This window comes from Phacochoerus africanus, chromosome 10 (genome assembly GCF_016906955.1).
Source record: "Phacochoerus africanus isolate WHEZ1 chromosome 10, ROS_Pafr_v1, whole genome shotgun sequence".
In the NCBI taxonomy this organism is placed as follows: Eukaryota; Metazoa; Chordata; class Mammalia; order Artiodactyla; family Suidae; genus Phacochoerus; species Phacochoerus africanus.
In genome coordinates this window covers 71,332,877-71,358,349 of record NC_062553.1, presented here as the reverse complement: position 1 = coordinate 71,358,349, position 25,473 = coordinate 71,332,877, and the positions used below count along the sequence as shown (strand labels likewise).

The window sequence follows — 25,473 nt, the reverse complement described above, 5'->3', positions numbered from 1 at the left end:
TCCTACAATTTCTTGAAAATGTTGAAAACAGTTAGTAAGCAAAAGTCCTCTCCAATTTTCATTACATGTATCTTACTAAAAATAGTTAAGAAACTTCAATTTTAAAATCACATACATACCTGTTTATATATAAAAATATCTGGAGTTCCCATCATGGCTCACAGTGGTTAATGAATCCAACCAGGAACCATGAGGTTGCAGGTTCAATCCCTGGCCTTTCTCAGTGGGTTGAGGATCCGAAGTTGCCGTGAGCTGTGGGGTAGGTTGCAGACGCGGCTCGGAACCCACGTTGCTGTGATTGTGGCATAGGCCAGCGGCTACAGCTCCAATTAGACCCCTAGCCTGGGAACCTCCATGTGCCTCAGGTGTGGCCCTAGAAAAGACAAAAAGACCAAAAAAAATAAAAAATAAAAGTGAGAGGAAATTATTTAAGAAATCATAATTTCTGGAGTTCCCCTCGTGGCTCAGCAGAAACAAATCTGACTGGCATCCATGAGGACGCAGGTTTGATCCCTGGCCTCACTCAGTGGGTTAAGGATCTGGCATTGCCATGAGCTATGGCATGGGTTGCAGACGGCTTGGATCCCGAGTTGCTCTGACTGTGGTGTAGGCTGGCAGCTGTAGCTCCGACTGGACCCCTAGCCTGGGAACTTCCATATGCCATAGGTGGGGCCCTCAATATAAAAAAGAAAAAGAAATCATAATTTCTTTCCATTGCCTTCTATTTTTCAGCTCTAAAATGTCCATTTGAAGCCAACATTACTGTCTTACTTTTTAATTCCTTGAGCATTTTAATCATAGTTAATGTCAGTGGCTGAAAACTGCACTGCGTGGCTCTCCGGAGGCTCTGCTTCTATGACCTACTTTTTCTTTTCATTAGCAGTTGAGTCTCACTCCCTCCCGCCGCCTCCACTGTGCATCATTTAAGCTGAGTTGTTTTTGATGGAGCCGTGACCGGGGCTCTTTTGAACATTGTAGAGACAACTTGAGGTTCTGAATGAAGTTTCCTCCGGAGAGAATCTCCTTGCATTTCTCTTGGTCAGCAGGCCTGAGCTCCACGCTCACAGAGCGCCTTGACTGCTCTGGAGAGGGCAATAATCAGAGCAAAGGGCCCTGGTTTGCTCTTTCTTCCGGGTGAGGTCTTTGGGGTTCCAGCCCTAAGCCTAGTTATTTCCCAAGTCTCCTTTCCTCGGGCAGCTCCTAAATTTGATCTTTTCTCCCCCAGCCCTGTGAGGGCTTTTGTCAAAAGTTCTGCTCAGCTTCCAGACTTTTCTTTTTTTTTTTTTTTTTTTTCTGGGCCACATCGCAGCATATGGAAGTTCCCAGGCTAGGGGTCTAATCGGAGCTGCAGCTCCCAGCCGACGCCAGAGCCACAGCAACGCCAGATCCGAGCGGTATCTGCAACCTATACCACAGCTCACAGCAACGCTGGATCCTTAACCCACTGAGTGGGGCCAGGGATTGAACCTGCATCCTCATGGATACTAGTTGGATTCCTTTCCGCTGAGCCACAACGGGAACTCTTGATTTTGTTTTTAAAGATCAAATACACACATTTGAAATTTCATCAATTAACTCTCATACACACACAGAGACCTAGAGGAAGAGGGTGATATGAATAAAACGAAAGAAAAACAATGGTATTGGTTGAAAATTCTCTGCTCTTAACTATATCAACTGTAATGTATTTTTTATTGTACAATTTGTAGCTATGTAATAGTTATATATTGAGTATTTATAAATGCATTTTTTTGGTCCTGATTTTTGTTTTATCAGTGGAAACCACCGATCAACAGAGCGACTACCAGAGCCCCCATGCTGCCGTCACCGCCGAGAACAGAAATTGCTCCTCCTCTGACTCCGAGGCCCCCAGGCCCTTTCACCCCAGACAGACGGGGAGACACGTGATTCATGAAGTTCTGCAGGGATTTCAGAGCGAAAGGCAGCTTCTCCCCCCGCATCCACACCACAGCTGACGATCCAACACAGCAGCTCTCTGCTCCGTGTCCCACAAGGGACCCTCTTCTGTATCCTGGCTAAAACGGCACTTCATTAAAAATGTTTCTGTCACTACGATATTCCCAAGTGGAATGATATTTCCCATCACTATCGGCCTTTAAAGAGAGATGGGGAAAACGAGCAAAGGAATCGAGGGAATAGGATCTCTTTTTTCCTGGGAAGCCCTAGGCGTAGCTAAAAATCAAGAGGTTCTATGACAAAGGAAGAGGGTAAGAGGATATTGGGGTGGTGGTGGGTGACAGGACTGTCTCCAGGTGACATCCAAGCCCTTGAGAGACCACTGGGATGTTTCCAGCAAGAGGAGATGGTATTCTGACCCTTTTAACTGGGACAGAAATTTGATGAAGCTCAGGGGAAATGCACCTAAAATTTCCCCTTGTCTTATTTGGGACGCAGAGTTAGCAGTTTCTCCCTAATCACAGATGTGCAAAGAAAAGGGAACAAGAGGAGTTCCCGTGTGGCTCAGTGGTTAAAGAATCCGACTAGGAACCATGAGGTTGTGGGTTCCATCCCTGACCCCGCTCAATGGGTTAAGGATCCGGCATTGCCGTGAGCTGTGGGGTAGGTTGCAGATTCGGCTCAGATCCCGAGTTGCTGTGGCGTAGGCTGGCAGCTACAGCTCCGATTAGACCCCTAGCCTGGGAACCTCCATATGCCACGGGTGCAGCCCTAGAAAAAGCAAAAAGACAAAAAAAAAAGAAAGAAAGAAAGAAAAGAAAAGGGAACAAGAAAGGTTTTAGAGCTGTTATCTCTTCTCCATCTCTATAAATATTCAGTCTACTTTGCAGGAAAGAGAATGGTAACCTTTGCATCTCTTAATTGAGAACAATGACCACAGTCTCGTGGTCCCTTCTGTTTCTCTGGACTGGAAACATCACGACACGGCATTCACCGGGGATGTTGGCTTCATTTGGGAAGTTTCCCAAAGGTCTTTCAACTGGTTGCTACAGGGCTACACCTAGAAATCAAAGGGAATGGATCTGCAGAGGGGAGGACAAGCATCTATTGCATAGAAACCAAAGCCTCAGACTTGGAAAGGACAGTAAAGGCCATTGGGCCAACATCACCTGGAAGCTTGTTAGACATGCACAAGAGGGCTCGGCAGGTTAAGAAACCTCATCCACGAGGATGAGGGTTCGATCCCTGGCCTCGCTCAGTGGGTTAAGGATCCAGCATTGCTGTGGCTGTGGTGTAGGCCGGCAGCTGCAGCTCTGATTAGACCCCTAGCCTGGGAACCTCCATAGGCCAAGGATGTGATCCTAGAAAAGTAAAAAAGAAAAGAAGGAAGGAAGGAAGGCAGGAAGGATGGAAGGAAAGGAATGCACAAGAGACCAGGCTCCGCTGAGGACACGCTGAAGCAGTGTCTGTGTTTAAACAGAACCTCCACTGTTCCTGCAGAACATCGGTGGGATGGAGACAGCTGCCCGAATACCTCCGTCCACACCGCAGAGCCCTTCCACAGCCCTTTCTGGGGTAACTTTGATCTTGGAAAAGTCATTCTTTGTATGGCGTTAAGATGTGGTCCCACTTCAACTCTTTGGGGTCACACCAGATAAATGCAGCATGTTTTCTTGATGCTAAGCCTTCAAATAAATAGCAGCCCTGAGTTCCTCCTAGCAAATCAATTCCAGTCCTCGAGCCACTGTCTTCATGACATGGTTTTATTCTTCCCAATATCCCAGGGGTGATCTCCAAATATTTTCTAGTTTTCTGTTGTTTTTTTCTTTTTCCTTTTTATGGCCACACCTGCAGCTTATGGCAGTTCCCAGGCTAGGGGTCGAATCGGAGCTGCAGCTGCAGGCCTACACCATAGCCACAGCCACACAGGATCCGAGCTGCATCTGAGACCTATACTGCGGCTTCCAGCAACACCAAATCCTAACCCACTGAGAGAGGTCAGGGATCAAACCTACATCCTTCTGGACATGATTTTGGGTTCTTAACCTGCTGGGCCACAACGGGAACTCCAATTCTCTAGTTTTTATATTGTCTGCACCCTCAGTGGTGGTTTTTGAAACTGCATGTAATAACCACAGAGATGCGATCTGGAAAATAACAAAAACCGGGATGATTGTCTCCAATATTCTAGATCCGACATCGGTTAATATGATCTAGGCCTTCAAGTGTCTTCCGGGGTACCCACTGAGTCCTTTTCACACATTGCTAAAAGCATGTTTGAAGTCTTCTGTTCTTGTCCTCTTGGACTAAAAGACAGGACCTTACAGTTAACCTCACCAGATATTTCTTTTCCTTTTTTTTTTTTTTTTTTTTTTTTTTGCTTTTTAGGGCCACAACCTTGGCATATGGAGGTTCCCAGGCTAGGGGTTTAATAGGAGCTGTAACCGCCGGCCTGCACCACGGCTACTGCAACGCCAGATCCAAGCTGCGTCTGCAACCTACACCACAGCTCACAGCAAAGCCGGATCCTTAACCCACTGTGTGAGGCCAGGGATCGAACCCACAACTTCATGGTTCCTAGTTGGATTCATTTCTGCTGCACCATGATGGGAACTCCCACACACAGATATTTCTAATCCAGGTCCTATCATTAATATCTTTGAGTTCAAGAGTCCAAAGTACAGTCTTAACTCTCTCTGTTCACTCACCTATACACCCACTGAACAATTTTTTTTTTTTTGGTCTTTTTGCCATTTCTTGGGCCACTCTGCAGCATATGGATGTTCCCAGGCTAGGAGTCAAATCAGAGCTGTAGCCACCAGCCTACACCAGAGCCACAGCAATGAGGTATCCGAGCCACATCTGCAACCTACACCACAGCTCACGGTAACGCCGGATCCTTAACCCACTGAGCAAGGCAGGGATCGAACCCACAACCTCATGGTTCCTAATCGGATTCGTTAACCACTGAGCCACGACGGGAACGCCCACTCACTCAACAATTTTACGTAACTCAGTTCCAGGCACTGAGGAAACAAAGAGAACAAGGCAGCCTGGGCTTCTATCCTCGTGGGATTCTCACTGCTTTGATGCAGTATTTGCTATCCCTGGGAGGGGGGTGGGAGCTGTGAAAAATAATAAAATAGGAAGTTCCCTTTTGTGGATCAGTGGTAATAAGCCCAGTTAGTATCCATGAGGACACAGGTTCGCCTGGCCTCACTCAGTGGGTCAAGGATCTGGTGTTGCAGTGAGCTGTGGTGTAGGTTGCAGACTTGGCTCAGATCCTGAGTTGCTGTGGCTATGACATAATTGGCAGCTGCAGCTCCAATTTGACCCTCAGCCTTGGAATTTCAAATGTCGCAGGTATGGCTAAAAAGCAAAAAAAAAAAAAAAAAAGTTGACAGTACAGCAGATAACTTAAGGGCTGTACATTAGTTTCATGACCAAAGTACTCAAAACAAATAGAGGACTTGGTAAAGCAAATATTTACATGGCTGATAAAGAGTATATTACATGTATCTTGAAAGCTGGGGCCTGGATGGAAACATCTACCCAGAACCTCCCCGCCCTGGCTCCACTTTGGAATCATCTGGGACCTTCAATACACCAAAGTCCCATCCCAAACCTACTTAATTAACATTTTCTGTTGCGGAAGGAACCAGGGCATCACATTTTTAAAATGCCTGGGGTGGTTCTAATGTGTAGCCAGGCTTGAGAACCAGGGCTCTACATGGAATATCAGAAGTACCTCAAGGCAGTTCCTGTTCTGGCACAGCAGAAACGAATCCAACCAGTATCCATTAGGATGCAGGTTTGATCCCTGGCCCCCCTCAGTGGGTTGGGAGACCTGGTGTTGCCATGAGCTGTGGTGTAGGTCACAAATGTGGTTCGGATCCCGAGTTGCTGTGGCTGTGATGTAGGCCAGCAGCTGCAGCTCTGATTCAACCCCTAGCCTGGGAACTTCCATATGCCATGAGAACAGCCCTAAGAATTAAAAAAAAAAAAAAAAAAAAAAAAGGATCTGAGGATGCTTGTCCCTTACATGAAATGGCCTAGAACTTGCATGTAACCTACACAATCCCCCCATATACTTTAAATCATTTCTAGATGACTTATAAGACCTAACACAATGTAAGTACTGTGTAAATCATTTTCACACTGTATTGTTTAGGAAATGATGACAAGGAAAAAAGTCTGCCTCAACAGAAACAAACTCACAGACTTTGAAAACAAACAAGGTTACCAAAGGAGACAGGTGGGGAGTGGGGAAGGAATGACTGGCCAGTGGGGACCCGCTGTGTAGCACAGGGAACTCTACCCAAATTCTGTGATGGTCTGAAAAGAAAAGAGTCTGAAAGACAATAGGAGTGTGTATGTTTATAACCAAATCACTTTGTTGTACAGCAGAAATCATTACAAGCTTGTAAATCAACTATACTCCAATAAAACTTTAAAAAATGGGAAAAAAAAGTCTGCATATATTCTGTACAGATGCAACCATCACTGGCCTAACTTCCTAGAATATGTCAACTTTCTTTCAACTCCTACAGATTGTTTTTGTTTAATGACCAGAAAAAGAAATACATGGAAAACCCAGAATATTTAAAATACGAGTAAATAAAGAAAATATAATTATAGAGAAAATATATTCACCCATTCACACAACACACACACACACACACACGCACCCATGCATGCATGCACGCACATGCTGTGATAACACTCACCCAAACCCTGATTCTTCTCCTTTGATGACCCTGGTGTGATGGTAAGGCTCACAACAATTGCTGTATGGTGCCTACGGTGCCTACAGTGCCCACGTGGTGGACTGACATCAGGCCAACCTGAACCTTCTGACAACCTCAAAAGGATCATTAGAAGCCTGTTCTGATTGCACACGCTGACACACTGAAGTTGACGCTTTGAAGGCGGCTTAATAACAGAACCTGCTGCAATTCCCCTTGTGGCTTGGCGGGCTAAGAATCCAACACACTGTCTCTGAGGATGGGGGTGATCCCTAGCCTCGCTCATTGGTTTAAGGATCCAGCGGTGTGTGAGTTGCGCAGACGCAGCTCAGATCTGGCGTTGTTATGGCTGTGGTACCCATAGCACAGGTGCAGCCTTTACAAGAAGGAAAAAAAAACCCCAAAGCTAAACAACAACAATCAGGACCTGCTACAGGAAAGCTACTCCTTTTTTTGTGTGTCACCAAACAAGTTTTACAGTGGTTCTGGGAGCGTTGTTACCCTTGGGTTCATTAAATGTTTATGTTTGAGAATCAAATCCTTCAACATTCACACCTGTTAAAAACCTCTACAGGCTTAGCCACACACCTAAGCCAGTAAGTCCCATTTAACTGATTTACCTCCTCCTCTCCACCAACCATGGCTTGGAACCTCTTCCTAAGAGCCTTTTCCTGGCACCGCTTATCTTCAGATTCCCAGCACTCCATATATACGGTTACTCTCCTCACACAAGCTCTACACCATCACTTAAAAAACAAAAACGTCTTGGAGTTCCCGTCCTGGATCAGCAGCTTAACAAGCCCGACAGGAAGACACAGGTTCAATCCCTCTCTCAGGGGTTAAGGATCCGGCGCGTTGCCGTGAACAACCAGCTGTGGTGTAGACCAGCAGCTGCAGCTCTGATTGGACCCCTAGCCTGGGAACGCCAAAGACAAATAAAAGCTTTAAAAAAAGACTTCTCCAAACTGTAAAAACCAGATAAAATTTTAGATTCACAAATACCTGCAAAAATCATACATACATGACAATTGAACAGGACACCATCAGAAACATTCATTTACACAGTTTAAGGCCCTTTTAGCGATGCCATGCTTTGGCTCAGGACAAACCTGCTGGATTGATGTGACAGGCTGAACAACCCGTCCAATACCTCCACGTCCCAGCCTCTAACACTTGTATTTCACTTCGCAGAAAAAGTGCCAGGTGTGGTTAAGAATTCGAGTATTCTTCTTGAAATATCACAAAAATTACTAGGTGGACTTTTAAAAGACAAGCCCACGTGTTTCAGAAATGTTTAAAGTCAAAACGCTCCTAAAACAAAAAAGAGAAATAAAACACCATAAACCCAGTGGAACTAAATGTTCACATACATTCTACGACAAAAGCGAAGCCAACTACACACCAACCCTTTTCTTAAAATCAACAAAAAGCCAGGGGAAAGCGCGAACGCAGTCCCCCACTACCACAAATTATGCAGTCGAGTTTCCCACATTTGGGGAAATCGCAGGGGTCAACACACCCGGAGTGCAATGAGTGAGCCTCGCCCTGGGAAAACCACCTTCCTGATCATGGTATCTCCCCTGCCAGGTAAGTATGAGTTGAGAAAACTAGATGGCAACTTACCTTCAGAGGCATACCACTTTTAACATAGGATCACTTTCATCCTGCACGCTCTAGGCGCCCTTACTTGTTAAATAAAGAGTTTCCAAGCTATACTTACCATTCAGCAATATTTTGCTACTTGAATAATAACAAAAATTTTAGGAAATATATGTGTAGCGGGAGTATGACCAGCAGCCATTGCGCTTATCTACATATTCCACACCCCTTTTGTGATCTCACCGCGTCCTTTCCCTAGCTTTGTTAAGGTGCAGTTCAAATAAAATTTAAAGGTAAAGACACTCTGCAGATTTAAAGATAAACAATATAAATTAGCTCCTTCCTTCAGGGGCCTGGCGCAAATGACGTCTCTGTGATATCTTGGCGCCGTTCAGCAAGCCGCTGTCTTTATAGGTAGAACAGCAAATCTGAAAAGATGAAAATTGGCAAAACTATCCAATCCTTGTATTGATAAAAAATATGTTGACAGAGTGAAGCTTCAAGCACAAGTACAAAACAAGTTCTCTTTCAAATATGCGGCGAATGAGCTTCCTTAACCTGAAAGATCAGTTGCACAAATGCTTTCTTTGAATTCGAGCAAACTAGGGGGAAAAGCTCCCGCAGCGCCCCCTCCTACACACGCTTCTGGAGGAATCTGCGGAGTCCCCTGTGAGTGCGGAGCTGGCCCTCTGCCGCGGGAAACCAGCTTCGAGATCGGTGTTTCCATGGTCAAGCAAGAATACATTGTATTTCGATGTATCCTTTAAACTGTCCGGTGCTCCACGCTTCCAGCTCAGGGGCACGTGTTTCCTTTATCGAGGGACTTTTGCAATCCAGTACGAGATTGCTGAGAATCTATGTTGCAAAAAGCTGTGAGCCCTCCTAGACGCATACTAGTCTTCAGAGAGAACACATTTTGTCTCAGGCAAAGGTTGCAAATTCACATTTCCACGTCCCCGTAGTAAATATTGTCAGTGTCCCCAGTCCTCTCCTTCCTTCTTCACTGAGAATTAGAGTCGGAGTTTCCAAGGTTACCTGTTCAATGGTCTCTCCCAGATAACGCTAGAACCAGGATTCTTCTGGTATTCTCCCCTCAGACAAAATAAATTAGCCAGAGTTTTATATCTTTAAAACAGGAAGAAATAGTGCCTTTTTTTTTTTAAATCTTATTAAAGGTTAACAAGAATAACCAATGAGTTTCCTGGTGGCTCAGTGGGTTAAGGATCTGGCATTGTCACTGCTGTGACTTGGGTCGCTGCTGTGGTGAGGGTTCAGTACTTGGCCTGGTAATATTTGCATGCCACAAACGTGCCCACCACACCAAAAAAAAAATTAAAAAGAAAGAATAACTGAGAACACAGAGGTGTCTGAGGTGGAGGGAGGCACAAAAGTTGGGGAGGGACTCTAACGTGAGATGCAACTCTTCCTGAAATCAGACCTTCTGACAAGCCACCAATTTGATTTTTTTCCAGACTATCTTCCACAAAGAAAAAGATATTATGTAATAGAGATAAACATACTACACATTTATACATGTACACAAACATGTATGAAGATATAATCTATAAGCGAACTATCTACATTTTGTTTTGTGAAATAAAAGATAACCTGGAAATCTGGCTGGGAAGCACAAAGCGGATGTCTAGACACTAGACTACACTTACCATCAAACCTTAAATCCAAAAAAGCCCTTTTCAGAAGGTTTGTGACTAGCAGTAGTGCTTTCTTAAATAGCAGAGCTCTTAAAGATCCCATAGTCTTACAAGGCTAGATTCAATATGTCACAAGAACTTCATTGATACTGGCCTAGTAATCAAAATATTTATCTAAGACAGTCTGCCTTAGAGCAAGAAGGTAACTGTCCACTACCTTGTAACTCAGGCAGGTTAAGAAAAATATTAGGGAGAGTTCCCATCATGGCTCAGCGGTAATAAATCTGGCTAGTATCCATGAGGACTCGGATTGGATCCCTGGCCTTGCTCAGTGGGTTAAGAATCCGGCGTTGTGGTGAGCTGCAGTGTAGGTCTCAGGCTCAGCTTGGATCCTGAGTTGCTGTGGCTGTGGTGTAAGCTCTGATTCATTCCCTAGCCTGGGAGCTTCCATATGCCAGGGGTGCAACCCTAAAAAGACCAAAAAAAAAAAAAAAAAGTATTAGGGCTATAATCCCAGAAGCCTTGCAGACCTGAATATCCTTGGAGGAAGGCACATTTGATTAGAAAAATATAAGGAAATATGTATATGAGTTAAATACTAACATAAATTAGCACAGAGAAAGTGGAGATGTTTCTTAGTCATTTTACAAAGGTTGAAAATCAGTCTCCCACCAAGACCAAAATAGACATCATGATTTCGCAGATTAATTTGGTTTTTTTTGCGTGTGTGTGTCTTTTTGCCTTTTCTTGGGCAGCTCCCGTGGTATATGGAGGTTCCCAGGCTAAGGGTTGAATCGGAACTGTAGCCACCGGCCTACGCCAGAGCCAGCAACTTGGCGTCTGAGCCGAGTCTGCGACCTACACCACAGCTCACGACATGCCGGATCATTAACCCACTAAGCAAGGCCAGGGATCGAACCCGCAACCTCATGGTTCCTTGTTGGATTCGTTAACCACTGAGCCACAACGGGAACTCCAGATTAATCTTGTTTATGAACAAAAATGCGACTCAACTAAATCTATAAAATCTTTATGAACTGAAGCTAGTAAGGTATTCAAAGAACATCAGCAATAACTAAATAGCGTTTGCACCAAGCATAGAGGACTGGAGCGCACAGCAAGTACGCTCTACACGTGTGCAGGGTACACATTTGTGTGCAGGGTACACATTCGCTCTCTAGAAAGCCCTGCTGGAGGAAATTCCCTTGCAGGATTGCATACAATGCACACTTTCTGGTACATTTCTATGTGCCCACCGAGCATAACACTGGAGTTTTGTGTTTCCCTGCAATTTGTCTGAAGCAACACAGAAAAGAGAAGCAGGGTTGCTTACCTCCTGAAGTGAAAGATTTTTTTTTTTATCTTTTTTTGCCATTTCTTGGGCCGCTCCCGCGGCATATGGAGGTTCCCAGGTTAGGGGTCTAAGCGGAGCTGTCGCCACCAGCCTACGCCAGAGCCACAGCAATGTGGGATCCGAGCCGTGTCTTTGACCTACACCACAGCTCCCAGCAACGCCAGATCCTTAACTAATTGAGCAAGGCCAGGGACCGAACCCGCAACCTCATGGTTCCTAGTCGGATTCGTTAACCACTGCACCACGATGGGAATTCCTGAAGTGGAAGAATTTTTACGAATAACACCATCCAGATTGTAAATCTCTGAATAACAGTAAATCAGCTATACCTCAATTCAAAAATCCCCATTGTTTGGTGAGTGTGTGGGGGTGCTGGCTGTGGTTTGCTGTGGCTTGATATAGGAATTCCATTCCCAGACCAGTGTTGAAGGCGCTGAGTCCTAACTACTAGACCATCAGGGAACACCCAAGAAATCATTTCTTAAGTTAAAATAAGCAAAATGAGGAGTTTCTGTCATAGCTCAGTGGTTAACAAACCTGACTAGTATGCATGAGGACATGGGTTCGATCCCTGGCTCCACTCAGTGGGTTAAGGATCTGGGGTTGCCAGGAGCTGTGGTGTAGGTCGCAGCCGGGGCTTGGATCTGGTGTTGCTGTGGCTGTGGTGTAGGCCAGGAGCTGTAGCTCTGATTGGACCCCTAGCCTGGGAGCCTCCATATGCCAGGGGTATTGACCTAAAAAGACAAAAAAAAAGATAAAAGAAATGAGAGGTCTAACACTTTGCAGTGGCTACAAAGTAATATTAACAGATACACACCATTCATATCAACAAATAATACATTTTATCAAACATAATAAAAGTAGTTATTTGATAGCTCTTTGGCTTTTAAAATTCCAAATAAAGTTCCTAAAGAAAAAAAATGAAGTTACTAGAAGTATAAAACTTGATGACCTAATAAATGAATTTTCAGAAAAGTGATCCTAAAAAATTCCTATCCATCAAGATAGCACATTAGCCAATTATTGTGTTACATAAAATTATGACACCAAAATGTTTTTTGCTATTTGTAAATTACATTATACTCATGTCTTATCCCCCTTATGTTTTATAACTCATAAAACATTTGTAAAGGAAAAAAAAACCTCTCTGAATAACAAAGGAGCGTCTGAGGAAAAGGCCAGGGCAGAAGAAGACATGATGTAACTTAGGTTCTTTAATTAGAATGTGACCTCCGCCTTGTATTTTTCTCTGACAACAATGGTAAGTTTTTACCTGGATAAAAAGAAAACAGACACACAAGGCATTCCAGATGTTCCTTGTCTGCAGGATTTGGTTCTGATTCTCTGAGGGGTTGTCTGGTGGTTAGGAATTCGTGGTTTGTGTAATGCAGGCGCTGGCCTCACCCAGCTTCTGAGGTGCACGCTCCCCTCAGGCATCAGTATAATTAGGTGCCATGAGGTGGGGGTGGGGGTGGGGGTGGCTGGCTGTCGAGCCAGAGGTAAGCAATTCTTCAAAAGCAGATCCTGAAAACAGATGGTCGCTCCCCATCTGACATCATGTTTTGCAAGACCTCCCTTCTAGAAAACACACCAAGCCTCGGGCATCATGTGTGGGTAAGAGGAGGCCTGGTGGGCTCACTCTCCAGTGTTCCTGCCTGTCTTAGAACGTGCCACCAGCAGCAGGTGAGTCTTGAGGGTCTGGAAGGAAAGACCTACCCTCTGATTTACTGATTTATGGATTCGGAGCCTAGGGAGCCTTAGGGCTCAGATGGATCTAGTGGGAGCTATTTCTGCCGAATGTGGCAATAGGAACTGGTCCCTGGAGTTAGAGTGGTAAGTTTGTATTCTGGGGGGAGGTGGGGGCAAGACCCGCTGGGATAGAAAGCGATTTTGGAATTTTTATATTTTTAAGAACTTTACTTGAAAATCCTATTTTTTAGTGAGTTCTCTAATGTACATAAGACATATGTAATAGAACATGATTAAAACTGATACATAATCCAAATGAATAAATACTATGTTTGTGTGTATATATGTGTGTGTGTGTGTGTGTGTGTGTGTGTGTGTGTGTATGGAGGGTGCATGCTCAAAAGTTTTTACTGATGACATACATGATTAGAAAAAAACAAAAAAACACAGGAGTTCCCACCGTGGTTCAGTGGTAACCAACCCGACTAGTATCCGTGAGGACGAGGATTCCATTCCTGGCCTTGCTTGCTGGGTTATGGATCCGGCGTTGCTGTGGCTGTGGTGTAGGCTGGCAGCTGCAGCTCCAATTCGCCTCTTAGCCTGGGAACCTCCATATGCTGTGGGTGCGGCCGTAAAAAGACAAAAGAAAAGAGGGAAGGGAGGGAGGGGAAACAACCACAAACAGGCCATGGTGAGAGAAGTCTGAGAGGTGAGCAAGCACGTTGATTTGCCTGAAAGATTTCTAGTTTTTTTTTCCCCTCCTGATCTCCCTTAGCAGTTTGACTGAAGGGAAAAAGCAGAGACAGGATCAGCAAAGTTTGCGGCTGGAAAGATTTTTCCCACCCATTTCTTTGTGTTCAAACTTGAAATAACACTCTAGTCATTATATATGTTTTGCCCTTTGCTGAACTTCTAATTTTTTTTTTTGTCTTTTTTTAGGACTGCACCTATGGGATATGGAAGTTCCCAGTGGAACTGGAGCTGCAGATGCCAACCTACACCACAGCCACAGCAACGCCAGAGCTGAGCTGTGTCTGTGACCTACACCACAGCTCACGGCAACACCAGATCCTTAATCCACAGAGGGAGGCCAGGGATGGAACCTGCATCCTCATGGATACTAATCATGTTCCTAACCCACTGAGCCGCAGTGGGAACTCCCTAGCTTGATTTTTATTTTTATTTTTTTGGCCATGCCCATGGCATGTGGAAGTTCATTGGCCAGGGATTGAACTCATACCACAGCAGTGATAATGCTGAATCCTTAACCCTCTGTGCCATTATGAGCTGTGGGGTAGGTCGCAGATGTAGCTTGGGTCTGGCATTGCTGTGGCTGTGGCGTAGGCTGGCACCTGCAGCTCTGATTTGCCCCCTAGCCTGGGAACTTCCATATGCCATGGGTTTGGCCCTAAAAAAAATAAAAATTAAAATAAAATAAAGGGGAAAATGAGGGGGGGGTGGGGAATCTCAGTGAGTCACCGAGAGAGTGTGGGTTCTGCATCCTTCTCCGTTGCGTGCAGACTGGCTGACTATCTTCAGATGTTATCTTGCCTGTGTGATCTGCCTGCAAGATTGCTAGGGAAGCTGTTGGGAGTAGAGGGCTAGTCATTGTTTAACTGCTTAACTCTTCATTCTTATTTCTTTTTACCTAGGAAAAGAATCAACAGGTTAGACAAGGCATGCTGTGCATTCAGGAGAGCATAAGGCAGGGGTTAGTTTCAGTTGCTTAGTGATCCCATTCCTATACTAGGTCCTGTTAAGGTTAGAGGGGATTAGAAATGGGCAAACAGGAAAGGGACAGAAGAACTGCTTTTAGGAGTTCCCGGTGTGGTGCAGCAGAAACGAATCCGACTAGTAGCCATGAGGATGTGGATTCGATCCCTGCCCTCGCTCAGTGGGTTAGGGATCCAGTGTTGCTGTGACTGTGGTGTAGGCCAGCAGCTGTAGCTCTGATGGGACCCCTAGCCTGAGAACTTTCATTTGCCGTGAGTATAGCCCTAAAAAGAAAAAAAATATATTGCTTTCAGTAGCAAGTATCCCCATAGCAAATATCCCCATTCTACAGATGAGGCACAAAGAGGTTAAATAATTTGCCCCAGGTCACATAATAGTAAGTGTTAAAGTCAGGATTGCCAGCCAACCTGCTCCAGGACCTGTGTGCTCTACTGCTTCCAGGGTACACAGTTGGTGTTTAGTAAAGACTCAATGACCAAGACTTCCTCTGCATATATACATGCGCATGTTTATTTGCATAAATAAAAAGGTTTCCCTGTGCTTTCAGCACCTGAGCATGGCACAGCATGTGAGCCTTCTGGTCCTTCTCCTGGGAGTGCTGGCATTTCAGATGGTGAGTAGCCACTGATGCGCTGTTCTCACTTCTCCCCTTTCAGGGCCTCCAGGAACACAAAGGCACGTGACATCCAGATTTCCGATGCTCTAGACATAAGATTGACTCTGTCAATTCTTTTTTCCCCATTTTACACCTTTTTATATCCACTCCCTTTTTCAAGAAAGGATCTAAAGTCACTTATGCTAAAATAAAGGTGACTAAAGGGAACTCAGGGATCCATAAATGTTCAGAAGCAATGACTTTTGGTTTTTGTTTTTGGCTTCACCCATGGCATATGGAAGTTCCTGGGCCGGGGATGGAACCCATGCCACAGCAGTGACTTGAGCCACAGCAGTGACAATGCCAGGCCCTTAACCAGCTGCACCACAAGGGAACTCCCTCAGAAGCCATGTTGAAGTTACTGGCTCCAAGGCAGGGGGAGAGAGAGACTGAACTGGAGAAGGGAAAGGTCATTCTGCTCAAGCACAGCCCCACAGAACATAGTACCTAGGAAATATTTAAGTTTACATTTTTGTTTGAAGACACAGAGAAGAGCCCATAGGGGGAGAGGGACATGGAAAAGAAGAGTAACAGTGATCAGACTCAGAGTCTCCAATGTGCTGTTGCCTGAAGTATCTCTCCCTTCCACCGCTCTCCCACAGCGGCCCTCCTCCCCGCCCCCATACCCCGTAACTGCTAGTCATCCCTAATCTTTATTTATTTTATTTTATGTTATTTTATTTATTTATTTTCTTTTTAGGACCGCACCCACGGCATATGGAGGTTCCCAGGCTAGGGGCTCAAAGAGGAGCTGTAGCCGCCGGCCTACACCACAGCCACAGCAACGCTGGATCTGAGCCGCGTCTGCAGTCTACACCACAGCTCACGGCAACGCTGGATCCTTAACCCACTGAGTGAGGCCAGAGATCGAACCCACATCATCATGGATGCTAGCCGGGTTCGTTAACGCTGAGCCAGGAGGGGAACTCCTAATCTTTATTTATTTTAATTTTTAAAAGTGAAGCCTGAGTTGACTTACAATGTTGTGTTAATATGAGTGTGTGGTTTATTCTTTTATTTTTATTTTTGCTTTTTAGGGCCACACCCGAGGCACATGGAGGTGCCCAGGCTAGGGGTCTAATCCAAACTACACCTGCCAGCCTATGCTACAGCCACAGCAACACCAGATCTGCGACCAACACTGGATCCTACACCCACCGAGTGAGGCCAGGGATCGAACCGGAAACCTCATGGTTCCTCATTGGATTCGTTTCCACTGCGCCACAATGGGAACTCTGAGAGGGTGGTTTAAACAGCACCTCCCTGCCGCCCTCCCCACCCCCAGCAGAGTCACATCACCCCAGACACACTCATACATCCCCTGCACTTCCTGGCAGCACTTCCAACAGTCCTCACTGAATGAGCCACACTGTACTTGTTTGAGGTACGTCTTCTCTACCAGGACCTAAGTTCCCAAGAACAGGGACTCGGTCTTGCCCAATACTCTGACCCCCGTGCCTGGCACATGGTAGGTGCTCAGTAAGCGGGTGAGTTATAAACATTGAATGAGGAGTTCCCGTCGTGGCTCAGTGGTTAACGAATCCGACTAGGAACCATGAGGTTGCAGGTTCGGTCCCTGCCCTTGCTCAGTGGGTTAATGATCCGGCGTTGCGGTGAGCTGTGGTGTAGGTTGCAGAGGCGGCTCGAATCCCGAGTTGCTGTGGCTCTGGTATAGGCCGGTGGCTACAGCTCTGATTAGACTCCTAGTCTGGGAACCTCCATATGCTGCACGTGTGGCCCTAGAAAAAGAAAAGAAAGAAAGAAAAAAAAACATTGAATGAACTTCCCATTATTGATGATGGTGTCCGGGGACTTTCGTGAGCAAGTGTGAGTCCTCTTCCTGTGCCTTCATTAGGGACTGTCCCAGGAGCACTGATCTTTTAGGGCACAGAGGGTGGCAGTAAGTGCACATCTTCTGAAACCAGATGGGGTGCAAGTCCCCACAGCATCAGCGACCAGGTCCTTGTCACCTCAGGCAAGCCTCCCATTCTCATCATTTATACAATGGGCTGCATGGAGTTCCCGTTGTGGCTCAGTGGTAACAAAGCCGACCAGGATCCATGAGGATGAGGATTCGATCCCTGGCTTTGCTCAGTGGGTTAAGGATCCAGCATTGCTGTGAGCTGGGGTATAGGTTGCAGATGTGGCTCAGATTCCGCTTGCTGTGGCTTTGGTGTAGGCTGACATCTGCAGCTTCAATTTGACCCCTAGCCTGGGAACTTCCGTATGCCACACCTGCGGGCCTAAAAATAAAATAAAATAAAATAAAATAAAATAGGTTGCTGTGTGAATGAAATGTGATCATACAGATGAAAGTGCTCTGTGTGCTGTAAGGGCACCTTATGAGCCCTGCTCTCTGTGGGGCTCCTTTATGCTGAGTGGCCTAAACCCTGGCCCGCCTGGAGAGTAAAGGCCCCATTGTGGAATTCCACATACCTTGCAGGCAGGGAGGTCAGAGTTGGGTGGTAATAAGAGGTCTTCTCAGTGCCCCCCAGTCTTGCTGAATTGGTGCCCACTACCATAAAGCCTGTCTCCAGGGAAGTATCCTAAGAATAAAAAGGCACAATAAGGGAAAACTGTGAAAGATTGAAATGTAGTCATGTTCTGGCTGGCGTGGTTTTCCCAGTTATTGCCACCTTTGTCTTGGACTATTTTATAACTCTGCAGAGATAAAAGTTAACATGTACAAAACTGATAGCAAAGTAATTAAATCCTGTGCATAGAAACACAGACTTACTACTCAGCCATAAAAAAGAACAAAATAATGCCATTTGCAGCAACATGGATGGAACTAGAGACTCTCCTACTGAGTCAAGTAAGTCAGAAAGAGAAAGACAAATACAATATGATGTCACTTATATCTGGAATCTAATATATAGCACAAATGAATCTTTCCACAGCAGAGAAAATCATGTACTTGGAGAATATACTTGTGGTTGCCAAGGGGGAGGGACTGGGATGGATTGGGAGCTTGGGGTTAATATTTGCAGACTATCGCCTTTGGAATGGATTAGCAATGAGATCCTGCTGTGTAGCACTGGGAACTATGTCTAGTTACTTATGATGGAGCATGATAATGGGAGAAAAAAAGAGTATATACATGTATATGTAACTGGGTCACCATGCTGTACAGTAGAAAAAAAATTGTATTGGGGAAAGAGCAATAAAAAACCCACAGATTTTGGTCGGACACAATGGATTATTGCCTGTGGATATTGAGCAGTTGTGCCAGTTTTGCACTGTTTGTAAATTCATTTTGGTTTCCCTTATTTGAGCAGAAATGTGTGGTGCTTTTGTGTTCTCTTTTAAACTATTGTAACAGCTTGCCAGTTCTGTCATTAATTTATGAGTTAAGTATAATCCTTTTTTTTTTTTTTTTCTTTTTTGGCTGCCCTGTGGCCTATGTAGTTCCTGGGCCAGTGATCAGATCCAAGCCACAGTTGTGACCTACCGTAGCAACACCAGATTCTTTAACCCACTTCACCGGGCTTGGGATCAAACCTGTGTCCTGGCGCTACAGAGACACTGCTGATCCCATTGTGCCACAGAGGGAACTCTGACACTTGTTCCTTTTATGTTTGTTTAAGGATTATGGCTATGTTCTCTTTTTTAAAAATACCGTTTAGGAGTTCCCATTATGGCTCGGGGTGATGAACCTGACTAGGATCCATGAGGACCTGGGTTCAATCCCTGGCTTCGCTCAGGGGGTTAAGGATCCAGCATTGCTGTGAGCTATGGTTGTAGGTCGCAGACGTGGCTCGGATCTGGTGTTGCTGTGGCTGTGGTGTAGGCCGCCGGCTACAGCTCTGATTCGACCCCTAGCCTGGGAACCTCCATATGCTGTGGGTGTTGCCCTAAATAAATAAATAAATAAACCCTTTAATGGCGCAGAGTCAGATAAAACATAGATCCCACTCCTCTTTTCAGGAGATGAAGAAATAAGGGTTAAATGGTGGAGGAGTTGAAATTGGAAGGTTCTGCCTTTACTATGTCACAGATTCATTCACTAAACCCTCAGTAGTGTCAAGATGGGCTCAGAGCTTCATTCTGGTCAACAGGAAGTGCTCTGGGGGACACCACATGGGGTCTAAGGACTTGTCAAAGCACCAAGGTTATCGGCCAGACTCTGAGTCACTGTCTTTACCTCTTCTAGAGTTGATGTTCCCCTTTGAGAACCTGTGAAAACTGTGCCTCTTCCCCCCTCCTCCTGCCCAAGGAGACAATTTACATAACATTTCAAGCAGACCCTCTAGAAATTCATGGACTTCAAGGATTCAGGACTGCCCTATGGAAAGGCCAATTTTTAACCACTTCCCTGCATGAGAAACATAGAGAAATCGCTCACCTCGACCCCTCTCTCCCTGAGGGAGGGTCGATCGGGCCCTTTCCTGGTCTCCAGACAGCATCCTGAGTGCCTTGCAGTGGCTTCCTCACTGCCACTGAAATGTCAAACGCGAGGTATCATTGCAGAGGAACCCGGAGATGGAATTTCTGGGCAAAATCTCCCTCATTCAGACTGGTGAGGAAGAGAAGGGGAGGAGGGCGGGAGAAAAAAGGAGAGGCAGCTTCAGGGAATGGAGCATCCTTCAGTGGCCTTCTTCCCTGATGCTAGGACATCAGGGCAGTGCTGATGGCTTCACCGTTACCTTCTCCCCCTCCTAGAGTCCCAGTCATCCAGAAAGTATCAAACTTCACTGCAACTCTCAAGCACACAAGATACTACTTCCTTCCTTCACCCACTATCACAAACCCAAAAGTTGTTTGGCTTTTTTTTTGTTTTTGTTTTTTTGCCTTTTCTAGGGCCACTTCCCATGGCATATGGAGGTTCCCAGGCTAGGGGTCGAATCAGAGCTGTAGCTGCCAGCCTACGCCAGAGCCATAGAAACACGGGGTCCGAGCCACATCTGCAACCTACACCGCAGCTCACGGCAACGCCAGATCCTTAACCCACTGAGCAAGGCCAGGGATCGAACCCGCAACCTCATGGTTCCTAGTCGGATTCATTAACCACTGAGCCATGACAGGAACTCCAAAAGTTGTTTGGCTTTGAACTTCAGCTTAGGATCATTTAGGGCAGGGGTGAATGGACGTAACCCTGAACATCCTCCTGGGCTACCACAGTGTTGCAGGAGACGGATGGTCTTTATAGAGGCCTGGGGTTATCAAGAAAACACAAGCTGTGCTAAGTGTGCTCTAGTTAAGATAACCTGGAAGTTCACAACGCTTACGGGGGTTTCAGAAACAAAGTTTAAAATGTATAAGCACTGATGCGTCTAAGGGTCTATAATCCAGATAATTAAATTATGACCATTTTATTTCCTAAAAGTGCAGAGACAGGCATTTTTGGGCCACGCCCATTGCACAAGGAAGTTCTTGGGCCAGGGATCGAACCCGCACCCAAGCAGTGACCCAAGCCACAGCAGTGACAACACTGGATCCTTAACCTGCTGCTCCACGGAGAACTCTGAGACAGGCATTTTTATACTTTGCTTTGAAAGTATGAATGGAATGTTCCAACCTTTATCAGGGTTTGAGGGTATTACTGATGGGGAGGGGGCAGGATGGGAGCAGGTTTCTTTCTTTGGCTTCAACAATACACACACCATAAAAACATTTCATTGCCATTCACATCCTATTTGAACTTACTTTTTATCTTCAAGATTCACTATAGAGTTATTTTAAATTTTAAAAAATTTATATATGGACATTTCTGTCAAGGTAAAATTGGAACATTGACCTTCCTTAGCAATTAGCCAGACTAGATCACTATGGAACAGATGACACAATGGAATACTACTCAGCCATAAAAAAGAATGAAATAGTAATGCCATTTGTAGCAACATGGATGGACCTAGAGACTCTCATACTGAGTGAAGTTGGACAGTGAAAGACAAATACCATATGATATCACTTATATGTGAACCATAAAATATGACACAAATACATTTATTTATGAAACAGAAACAGACTCGCAGACATAGAAAACAAACTTATGGTTACCAAAGGGGAAGTGAGGGAGGGGAGGGATAAAGGAGGAGTTTGGGATTAGCAGATACACAGTATAAAATAGATGAATGACAAGGCTCCATGGTATAGCACAGGGAGCCAGATTCAATATGTGGCCGAGGTACTGGGGTGGCGTCTGGGGTTATTTTGTACCTGGGCTTGTAGACCCATGTGGTCCCAGCAGAGGAGGGAGCTGGGATGAGAAGGCCATGGCTGGCCTTGGCTGCAGAGCGTAGACACACAGACACGAGGCAGGAGAGTGTGCTGGGGTGAGGGCTCTGGCCAGGAGGAGGGTGGGTCACAGATGGCCTCTGGCCCTTGTCTTGCCCTGAGTCTGTTCATGTTTCCCACTTTTTATCCACGACATCATCTCTCTTGCCAGAGCCACAGACATAGTATTTTGACTCTGAGTAGCTCTTCTTCAAGTTTGAGCAGTACACATCCATTTGGGAAGAACGGAACAGACCAAGAGGGGATTTTAAGACAATTTCATTTTTCGTTTATAGAAAGGGGTGCTTGGTTTGTCAGATGAGAGCAGTGACAGCAGTCCTGGGCACCGAAAGAGCTACTACGTGGTTTGGATGCTGGTAAGTCAATAGCATTTGCCTTTCCTGAAAAAATGAAGGTACTTTGGATCAGGGTTTCTCAAAGCAGCACCACTGACTTTAGGGGCTGATGATTCTCTGCTGCTGAGTTTCCCTGTCATTGCAGGGTATTTATCAGCATCTCTGACCTGTTCCTCTAGATGCCAATAGCACCTCTGTCCTCTATATGGGACAACCAATGTCTCCAGATATGGTCAGATGTCCCCTGGAGACAGAACTTCTCCTAGGTTAAAACTCTTAATTTTTTACTTTTTTCCATCCTGGCACAGCGGAAATGAATCCAGCTAGGAACCATGAGGTTACAGGTTCTATCCCTGGCCTCGCTCAGTGGGTAAAGGATGGTTAAGGATCTGACGTTGCCGTGAGATGTGATGTAGGTCACAGACATGGCTCAGATCCTGTGTTGTCACAAGTGTGGCCCTAAAAAGCAAAAAACAAAACCAAAAACCCTCTTGCTTTAGATAATTTACAGGAGACGCCTACTTAAGTTGGAGAAACTTAGCACACTGGCAATACTTGAGGGGTTGGTAAAATATGAGCATCTGAATTTTTCAAATCTCTTGTGTACTGAACCCAAACAAGAATGTTTTGGATTCAGGGAGAACAGATTTATTTTTGCATATAATATTTCTCTGTCATACCAGAGGAATTCAGTACTGGGCTTAGTTTAGAAGAGAGAAAGTTGAAACTAACCGTTTGAGTTCCAGTATCATCCCAAAGGAAATCCTACAATACCACCTACATCAACAAAATAATTTAATCATTTAGGACATAATGATGAGGATTTTTTTTTTGTCTTTTTGCTATTTCTTTGGGCCGCTCCTGCGGCATATGGAGGTTCCCAGGCTAGAGGTCTAATCGGAGCTGTAGCTGCCAGCCTACGCCAGAGCCACAGCAACGCGGGATCTGAGCCGCATCTACAACCTACACTACAGCTCATGGCAATGCCGGATCGTTAACCCACTGAGCAAGGCCAGGGACCGAACCCGCAACCTCATGGTTCCTCGTCGGATTCGTTAACCACTGCGCCACGACGGGAACTCTGAGGATGTTTATAAACTCTAACTCTTGCCTAAAAATCTTCATGGCTCCCTTAGCAAGACCAACAGAACTCTGGCTCAAGAAAAATTGTGGCCTATTTATATTTGGTTGTGTCACTTTACTATTCTAATAGGAAACTAGTGATGAAAAAATAGGTCAACAGAAACAAGAAGGAGATAAAAAACACTGGACCAAATGAAAGGACATTGGTCAGTCATGGATGTGTGGAATACAGCACAGTTATGTCAAAAAATTTTCTTTGTTGAGGAGTTCCCGCTGTGGCCCAGTGGGTTAAGAACCCGACTAGTATCCATGAGGACTCGGGTTCAATCCCTGGCCTCGCTCAGTGGGATAAAGATCTGGCATTGCTGTGGCTGTGGTGTAGGTCGCAGCTGCAGCTCCAATTCCACCCCTAGTCTGGGAACTTCCATATGCTGCAGGTGTAGCCCTAAAAGAAAAAAAAAAAAAAAAAGATGTCTTTGTTGAAAAGATCCTACCATTGTGTCACACTGATAATAAAGGGGAAAAAATGAAAGGACAGAAAATATCTAGCCCATCCTAACTGTTTCGTCAAAGCGCCAGCATGGAAATCACTCTGGTGGTGGGTGGTAGTGACCATGATAGAGCAGGGATCCAAAGATATACTTTAGACCTTTCTCCTTGGGGACATTGACACAGACCTGTCCCCAGGGCTTGCTTCTCCACACTCTAAGGTTGTATCTCAGAGAACAGATGGTATCCAAAACGTAGGCAGATTAGGCAAAAGCCAAACCGACTCCCCCGTCTAGCTGAACCTCCACCACCCCTGCCTGTCACAGTCACCCCGGCTCAGGTGCTCCCTTTATCTCTGGGAGGAGTCACATGTGCATTGCCCCTCAGGAAAAAAACCAAAAGCAAGCTCCTTCAGGCCCAATCTCTGTCGGTTAGCATGGAGCTGCCTGTGTTCCAGCCAGGAAGTGGCTTCTCTAACTTGGTCTCTCTGTCCTTCCACTTACAGCCAACTCAAAGCCTGAGGGTGCAACCACAGAACATTGATGGCAGTACGGTGCTGCGCTTGCTGGCTCTGTGGCCTTCCACTGTGGTCAGGGCACCAGATGCAATGAGGTCCCCTGTCAGCACAATGGCATGCATCCAGCCTCAGCCAGCACCCATCACCCCTAGGCAGAGTCCGTCCCCCCTGGCCCCTCCCTTGTTGGCGAGCACAGTTCCCAAAGGCCCTGTCCTCACCCCCTCTGGCCAGTCCATGACATCAGAGAGAAACAGAGAAGCCTCTGCACCTGGGAGCCTGGGGACCTGCTGCGGTATGCCGGCCAGGTTTTCCCCTGACACCCCAAGTCCCCCCACAAAGGGAGCACTTCACAGCGCCAGCTACCCCACCTCCTCCCCAATGAAGGAGCCCCGAGGAGATGTGTAAGCTGGGAGGACCAGACCCACATCTGCCTGTGCTACTGGCTGTGTGTGGAAGCAACTTTCAAGGGAAGTGTTCAAAGCTCGGGTGGTCACAGTCAATCACCCCGGTGATGTATCCTGTGAACCTATTTTTATTACAGGATTTACCTTATCAGCTCCTGTAGAAATGAAGTTCTTCTATAAGGAAGCCTTGCAGGACCAGGAAAGTGATGCTGGCACATACGCTACAATTTTGAGGCAATTTCTCACTGTTACCTAAAAAATAAAAGAGCATAACTTCTAAACCATCTCTGAAGTATCTAAGTTTTTTTTTTCTTAAGCCAAGTGCAGGCAAAGTGGGAAGCCATAGGAATTTGCCTTCCGTTGCCATGTCCTGTTTTTCCTTTCTTCCTTCCTTTTCTCTTTAGTACAGGAAGTGAAGAATCAGGAATTAATGAATGCGGTATAGTGCATAAGTACTTAATTCCTTCGCACTGACCTTCCCTTCATTCATTATTATTTATTTCTTTCTTTTTTCTTTCTTTTTTCTTTCTTCTGTCTTTCTTTCTTTCGTTATTGCTTTCTTCTTATGTAGTTTCTTTCTTCTTCTTCTTTCTTTCTTTTCTTTCTTTCTTCTTTCTTTCTCTTTCTTTCTTTCTTTCTTTCTTTCTTGGCTGAACCCATGGCATATGGAAGTTCCCAGGCTAGGGGTTGAATCAGAGCTGCAGCTGCCAGCCTACACCACAGCCACAGCAAGGTAGGATCCCAGACGTGTCTGCAACTTACAACACAGCTCAAGCCAATGCCAGATACCTAACCCACCAAGCGAGGCCAGGGACCAAACCTGCATCCTCATGGATACTAGTCAGGTTCTTAACCTGCTGAGCCACAACAGGAACTCCTGCCCTATCTTTTTATTTCTGCAATTCCCCCCCTGCCTGAGGAACTGAAATCTTCTCAAACTGTCTCTAACAAGTCTAGAAAGATTCTAATGTTGATCATTTACACTTTTAATTCCTGCAGTACTCTTCAGACTATTGCGATAATGCTGATGGCTTTGGTTTCCAACCCTGGAGCTGTGGCCACC

The 25,473-nt window shown here is 45.6% G+C and overlaps 1 long non-coding RNA gene and 1 other non-coding gene across 2 annotated transcripts; both read right to left on the bottom strand.

Moving 5' to 3' along the window:
• Nucleotides 1-8,093: 8,093 nt before the first annotated feature.
• On the bottom strand, nucleotides 8,094-8,257 carry LOC125110408 (U1 spliceosomal RNA). The gene has a single exon (XR_007130598.1). It is a non-coding gene; the product is annotated as a U1 spliceosomal RNA (small nuclear RNA).
• A 6,921-nt stretch (nucleotides 8,258-15,178) lies between these two features.
• Nucleotides 15,179-24,770, bottom strand: LOC125137856 (uncharacterized). Its single transcript, XR_007137524.1, has 4 exons — nucleotides 24,555-24,770; nucleotides 19,691-19,861; nucleotides 17,782-17,891; nucleotides 15,179-15,392 (listed from the first exon to the last, which is right to left on the bottom strand). It is a non-coding gene; the product is annotated as an uncharacterized LOC125137856 (long non-coding RNA).
• Between the last annotated feature and the right edge of the window lie 703 nt (nucleotides 24,771-25,473).